The sequence below is a fragment of the Alexandromys fortis genome, unplaced genomic scaffold (genome assembly GCF_014885135.2).
Source record: "Alexandromys fortis isolate MF-2015 unplaced genomic scaffold, M_Fortis_MF-2015_v1.1 scaffold_299, whole genome shotgun sequence".
In the NCBI taxonomy this organism is placed as follows: domain Eukaryota; kingdom Metazoa; phylum Chordata; class Mammalia; order Rodentia; family Cricetidae; genus Alexandromys; species Alexandromys fortis.
Genome location: NW_026068187.1, coordinates 1,028,705 through 1,035,628, shown reverse-complemented (window position 1 = coordinate 1,035,628; position 6,924 = coordinate 1,028,705). Strand labels below are relative to the sequence as shown.

General features: G+C 40.2%; 1 long non-coding RNA gene across 1 annotated transcript in view; it reads left to right on the top strand.

The window, feature by feature from the left end:
- Nucleotides 1-6,028, top strand: part of LOC126492793 (uncharacterized) — a 13,129-nt gene extending 7,101 nt beyond the window's left edge. The window contains exons 3-5 of the long non-coding RNA XR_007589676.1: nucleotides 1,617-1,724; nucleotides 2,469-2,531; nucleotides 5,367-6,028. This is a non-coding gene — a long non-coding RNA (uncharacterized lncRNA). The remainder of the gene's footprint in view (nucleotides 1-1,616; nucleotides 1,725-2,468; nucleotides 2,532-5,366) is intronic.
- Nucleotides 6,029-6,924: the final 896 nt, after the last annotated feature.

Here is a 6,924-nt window from a genome sequence, read left to right as displayed (position 1 = left end):
GAGAGAGAGAGAGAGAGAGAGAGAGAGAGAGAGAGACAAGAGACAGAGAGAGAGAGAGAGAGACAGAGAGAGAGAGAATAGGGAGTAGGAAGAGGACGAGGAGAGGGAGGATTTCAAATCAAAGAGAGCCACTGAGAGCCACAGGGCTTCATTAGGGAACAAGTCAGTCTGTGCTATGGCATGAGGTAGGAAGCAGGTGAAGGTTCATCAGGAGCACGGGCTTCCACTGCCTTTCCTTGGCATGCGCTTCCCTCTCTGCTAGCATTTGATTAGCTGTTTCCCTCTGGGGTGATGTCAGGGCCACACCCCACCCACGTTTCTGGTAGCACATTAGCTCTGCTTTAGACTTGGGTCAAGGTTCCTTTCTCATCAAACACTTCTCCGGAGCCTAGTCATGGGAGCTCTGGCCAGATCTCTGCTCCACTAGAGATCCTGCTCTATGCTCATGCTCCTCAGTCCTCCATCAACCCATTTGTGAATGGGGTTAGGTCCCTTGGTGGCTCTGGTGACCTGACACTCAGCTTGAGAAGGATGTCTATTTCCTGTTCCCCTTAGACTATAGATCCTTCCTAGGTTTCTTTCCCTAAGATAGCTTCCTTATTCTGTTCTGAGTGTCCCTTCCTTTCCCCCACCAAAGCCTTTCTGCCATCGGCAGATTGAGTCACTTTGACCCCAACCCTGCTGATCCTGTTTGTTTGTTTTGCACAGTGAGTGTCTGAGGCAGTTTTGAGTCTTCTGAGAAACTCTATTTCTTCCTTGGCAATGTTTCTTATGCCCAGGGATCTGAACTCAGTTGCAGAGAAGATAATTCTGACAGATTTTGAGGGAGCATCCCACATCCTCAGCCATCTTAGCTTTTTCTATTGTTTCTCTTCTCAGGAGATAGGTAGTTGTTTTTCTTCCAACTTCATTGTCCTGGGACTTTCTTGAGGATTTTTTTGGGAACCTTTTCTTCACCCTCTAAATCTCCTGGATCTTGCTCTCACACCTATCACTGATGTAGCGTTGCAAATTAGGTCGGCATGATAAATAACCAGGTCAGCTCAAGGATAACAATTATATTTTTAATGGTTATAATGGGAAACTCATGCTACAAGAGTGGTAGGTCTGACTTCCTTTCTGTCTGGTGGGAGCTGCGCAGAGAGAGAGCGTGCACCTGTGTCCTCCCAGTTTTTCTTCCTGGGCTCCAGGTAGCCACTCCTTAACTAGATATGATTAACAGTTTCCCCATCAGTGTAGAGACTGACTCTACACATTTCTCAGGACTTTTTATTTTCATGACTCAGGTTTTCTGATGTCAAGGTATTAGCTGTCTGTGAAAATCTATAATGCATTTGCAACATCAAAGCTTGAACTTCAGCATCTCTGATAATGCAGTGGTCTCAGTTAGTTCATAGAGAACACAAGCTTATAAATGATGCTTCTCTCTTTAGCTCAACGACAATATATCTACAACATAATTTGTTTGCTCTTTCAACAAATCCTGAGACTCAAGTTCTAGTTGTCCCCATAGAGACTTACTGCTTAGTAACATTCTTTATAATCTTCATTTTGGGGTGCTTGATTAAATTCACCTTTGCCTCTTATTCTTTTTTTTTCTATGCTTTTGTTCCCAGAGAGACTAGCATGTTCAGAAGACTTTGTCCTAAGCTCTGATCTTGAGACTCTGTGTTAAAACATGTTACAAAACATACACTCCATCTGTGATGCAGAAACAAAACGAGGTTGGTATGTATGGGCACCGGTGCCCAGGTGTGAGGGAGATAGCAGCAACAAGAGGGAGGCCAGAGACCCCAGTGAGAGGAGGGGTAATTACATTGACATTGGATAAAAATGAAGATATATTCTGCTTGAAAGGCATGAAATGCAGAAGAAAGCCATGGTCTTCAGTTGTGTGGACCCATTGTAACCCCCACAAAATGATAGTACAACGAAGGGAAGTTAAACATAGCTGCAGTCACGCTGTCCCACAGCAGGAAGGGTAGAAGCAGAAGCCACTAACAAATGTCCCTAGTGTAAGATGATGCCTTGGTGTAGAGGGGTAGAAAGCTGGGAGTGGGGCACAACCATGGCATAGGGCTCAGAAACTTGGGTCCAAACCCTGAGTGTGGAGATAGATCCAGAGGCACAGAGCATACAGCAGTCTTGGCAGTGTGAGGCTGTGTATCCAAAAGCAATAAATTTTGTGAGTCTGAAGCTTAAGGTGTGGACTAAGAGCAGACCCGGTGACCTGCATGGGACTCCACAAGCAGCATCTGGAGCTGAAGAAGTTGACCCTGTTGAGTTAATAGTGGGGCAACTTAGGATTCTCTGAAAGCTCGGAGAAAGTGACATGGATCGCATGATGAATCTGGAGCAACACTGGTTCTCGAGACAGAATCCAGCAAAACAACATGTTAGAATATTTTTATACTCTTAGTAATGTATCTGATTTTTTTCTTTCCATTTTTCTTTCCTGAGGAATATAGATTGGGCTCGTGCTATATCCATCTGAGAATTAGGAATGTAACACATCATTTGAAGGAATATTGGTGAGCCATCCTTTGCCATCAACTTCCTTACTTCATCTCCTGTGTCTTCTATGTGCATTTCTTCCTCTGTATTTCTCTATAAACCTTGTATGAGCCAATGGTTTTACCCTGGGGTTTTCCACTTTCCGCACATACTCACAGCATGTTAGTAACAGACCACTGTAAGATACTTCACTCCCTAAAACAATTGGTGCTTAAGGAGCAATTAAGTTTTATTTGAATGTGACCATATTTTAATTGTGGGGTTACCTTTTTCATTATTTCTTTTATGTTTTGAGATTGTAACTACTCAACTTCTTCCTTCCCTCCTCCCTCCAAATCCTCCCATTTACCCCTCCTTGCTCTCTTTCAAATTCATAGCCTCTTTTCCATTAATTATTGTTTCATGCATGTATGTACATGCATATGCATATATTTCTAAATGCAACCTACTCCGTTTGTATAGTTTTATTTGTATTATATTTTCATGACTGACCATTGATACTGGATAATCAGCTGGTGGGCTCTCAACCTGGATATGACTATTTGTCCCAGCATGCCTTAATTGCCTATATTTCTTTGTATATGATTGAGGACTTATAGTATTTTCCCCATCTGCTTTGGCACGTCCTTTATTGTTGACCTCGTTCAGCTCATGTTTAGGCAGACATGTTAATTAGACTTTATGGGTTTAGCTTCTGGCATTCCTCAGAGACTTTACCTTACAGCAAACTCTCTGTACTCTGGCTCTTAGAATCTTTCTGCTCCCATTTCCACAATGTTATCTGAGCCTTTTGTGCCAGATATGTTTCAAGATATACCTATTACAGAATATTTCTTTACACTGTAAAGATATGTCTGTATCTAAGGCGCCTTTTGATTGGTTTAATAAATAGCTAAATGACCAATAGCTGGTCAGGAAAAGAATAGGTGAGACTTCCAGGGAGAGAGAAAAAGAGTTAGAGGGATAATCTGGGCACGTAGAATTTTGCCAGCAGACTCAGAACAAGTTGGAAGTGCTATACTAAGAAAAGGTAACATAGCCATGTGATAGATTAATAGAAACACAGATTAATAGAAACAAGTTGATTAAGTTATAAGAGCTAGTTAGAAAAAAGAGCTTAAGCTAAGGCCAAGCTTTCATAATTAATAATAAGTCTCTGGGTCATCATTTGTGGGCTGGTGGTCCAAAGACAGTCCAACAAGAAAGTTTGGTACATATATCCACTGGGATTGGGCTCCATAACCCTATATTTTGCTTGTGATTTTTCTGCAATAGTCTTTATCTGTTGCAAAGAGTAGTCTCCTTGATGAGGGGTGAGGACTATGCTTAAGTATAAGGACACACACTTAGCTTTTGATGGTTCTTAGTGAATATAATATTTTAGAAGTAGAAGAGTAATAGATACATACTCAAGGAAAGCAACATCATATTATAGGAACTAAATTGCTCTTGAACTGTGTAAACAGCTCTGCTGAAAAAAGTAAATAAACCTTGCAAAAATAAAATACAATCCATAACCTAACTTCAGATACACAAGTTTCAATGCAAAAATCACAAGAGGATATCATGTTGTTATAATCCCTCCAAAATTGCTAATTCATAGAAATGGCCTCTATGCAGGTGAAGTAAATGAAATCCCAGACAAACAACTCAAAGTAGCAACCATAAAATGTTTAAAGAATCAGAAAGATCCTGAAAAAGTCATGAGGAAATACAAATAGAAAGTTAATACAAAATATAAAAGGGCAATTTGATGACTAGAGATATGGGTTTGTGATTAAGAAGACTTGCTGTTCTTCTAGAGAACACAAATTTGGTTCCCAGAAGCCATGTCAGGTGACTCATAACCACCAGGAAATCCAACACCCTTTTTGGGCTTCTGAGGGCATTCCTATGAGCAGAAACACAAACACACACACACACACACACACACATATATGTACACATATGCACATACACACTCCCCAAATAAATTTTAAAAACCTAAATAATTTGATAAAGAGATGGAAATACTGAAGAAAGTAAATTCTTTCTTAAAGAATTAAGAAATTCTTTCTTAATTCCTTAAAGAAAGGAATTAAGGGATAAAATGGCTACTATAAAAACGTGAGGACCTCAGTTCAGATCTTCCACCTTCAATGTACAAGCTGGGGATGATGCTGCACACCTATAATCCAAGCACTGGGGAAGAGAATAGGAGGGTGGTCAAAGCTCATTGGTTAGCTTGTCTAACCAATAGAGCTCTGGGTTCAGTGAGAGGCCTCCTTTCAAAAATAAAGTGGACAGTGATAGAGGTAGAAGCCTTCAGCTTCCGCACACATGGGACATATGTGCTTGAATGCTTATTGATATGGTATTCCCTTCTGTATGCTATGAATATGAGTTATTAACATTGGTTAATAAGTTGCTTTGGCCTATGTCAGGACAGAATATAGGCAAGTGGGAAATCTGAACAGAGATATATAGAAAGAGTAGGCAGAGTCAAAGAGATTCCATGAAGCTGCCAAAGAGAAAGACATTAGAACCTTACTGGAAAATCACAAGCCTCACGGTAAAATATAAAATAATAGGAATGGGTTCATTTAAGATGTAAGAGCTATCTAGGAATACACATAAGCCATTGGCCAAGCAGTGTTGTAATTAATATAGTTTCTATGTGATTATTTGGGCCTGGGCGACTGGGAATAAAAGAGTAGTCTCCGCCTACAAATGGCACCCACAATCTGGGGTATTGATCCACATAAGACATAAAAAAAAAAGTTTAAGGAAAAAAAAAGAACGCTTCTAGACCCACAAAAATGGGAGCCAAGAGCAGCTTCTTAGTAATCGTATTTTTTTTTTTTTCCAAACAGGCTTTCTTTGTAGGCCGCAAGGAGAGGTTTGGCTCCTTTAAGAAATGGCTTCCTGGTTTGTACTGGCAGCATGAGCTGCTCTGGATCTTTTGGGAAGTCCTTCTACAGAGCATTTAGGGTTGTGAGCAGAGTGCTACAAGTTTCTTAATGGGGCCATGGACCCATTGTGTCTCTAGAGCTAGAATGGTGAGCATGGCTCACAGAGCTGAAGGAAAACATACCTCTGCCATACTGAAAAACCAAGAGAAGTAGGGCCAGCATCCATGGCTGCTGCAACCAAGCTGCTTACCATTTGAAAAGAGCTGCTGGTCAAAAAATGATTACAGATATGCAATAAAGACAGATCCAGACAGAAATAAAGCTCTGAATGGGTCATGGTGTGCTTAAAAATATACATAGACTTGGGGAGGAGAGGAAAAAAGTGTAGACAGTTACAAAATAAATAATTTTAAAAATAAAAAATCTTTAGAGAGACAGTAACAGCAATGTAAAAGAGTACAGACAGTCATAGATTAAAGGAGTAAAGAAAAAATAAGCCATGCAGTGATGGAATATACACAGAGTCTGGATTATTGTGTTTTCTTTGAAGTTTTTGACTGCAGAGAGACATTTGATTCTGGGGACTGCTAAACTAAACCAACACACACACACACACACACACACACACACACACACACATTTATATATTAAACGTATCTTGACTTCACAATTTGGGTCTAAGGATATGTTGCTTTTGAAAAGAGGTTCTTCTTTTGTTTCCACTAAAGATGAGAACCTGTGGATTCCTTCCAGGCTCATGTGGTTTGATGGAACAAGATTCCCAAAAGGTCTCCATGAACCCTAAAAATACTTTGCCCAATGTTGAAATAAGAAGCGGTGGGGCTGCGTCCCCAACACCCCGGCCACTTGGCTAGCTCATGCCCAAAATAACAACACACAAACTGTATTCATTTAAGAACTGCTTGGCCCATGAACTCTAGCCCTTACAGGCTAATTCTCACACCTGGACTAGCCCATTTCTAATCATGTGTGTAAGCATCCCAAGGTGCGCTTACCGGGAAGATTCTAGCCTCCGTCCATGCTGTCCGGGAGCAGAGCAGAGTCTGACCTCACTTCCTCTTCCGCCCAGAATTCTATTCTGTTTCCTCCTCCCATCCATCTTTTAACCTATCAGGGCCAAGGAGTTCCTTTATTGCTTAACCAATGAAATCAACAGATTGATATATGACACTCCCACATCAGCCCAACAAACATCAGAAGGCAGTTTGGAGAAAACAACACCCAAATTCCCAAAATGATTGTTCATAAATGTTTGTTTTCATTTAAAGGGAGTTGATTAGATTATAAATTATTAATGATCACAGTCAATTTGCATTAAAAAATAAGGGGGATATGATACAGAGATGAATACTTTGTAATGGTATGGACTTTGGATTACTGACACAAATTTAAGGTTGATTTTGTTACATTATATTTATGTATTTTTTCTCTTGTTTAAAGTATTATGTTTGTGCATCTCATTTAAAATGTAATATATAATTAAAATTATGGATTAATA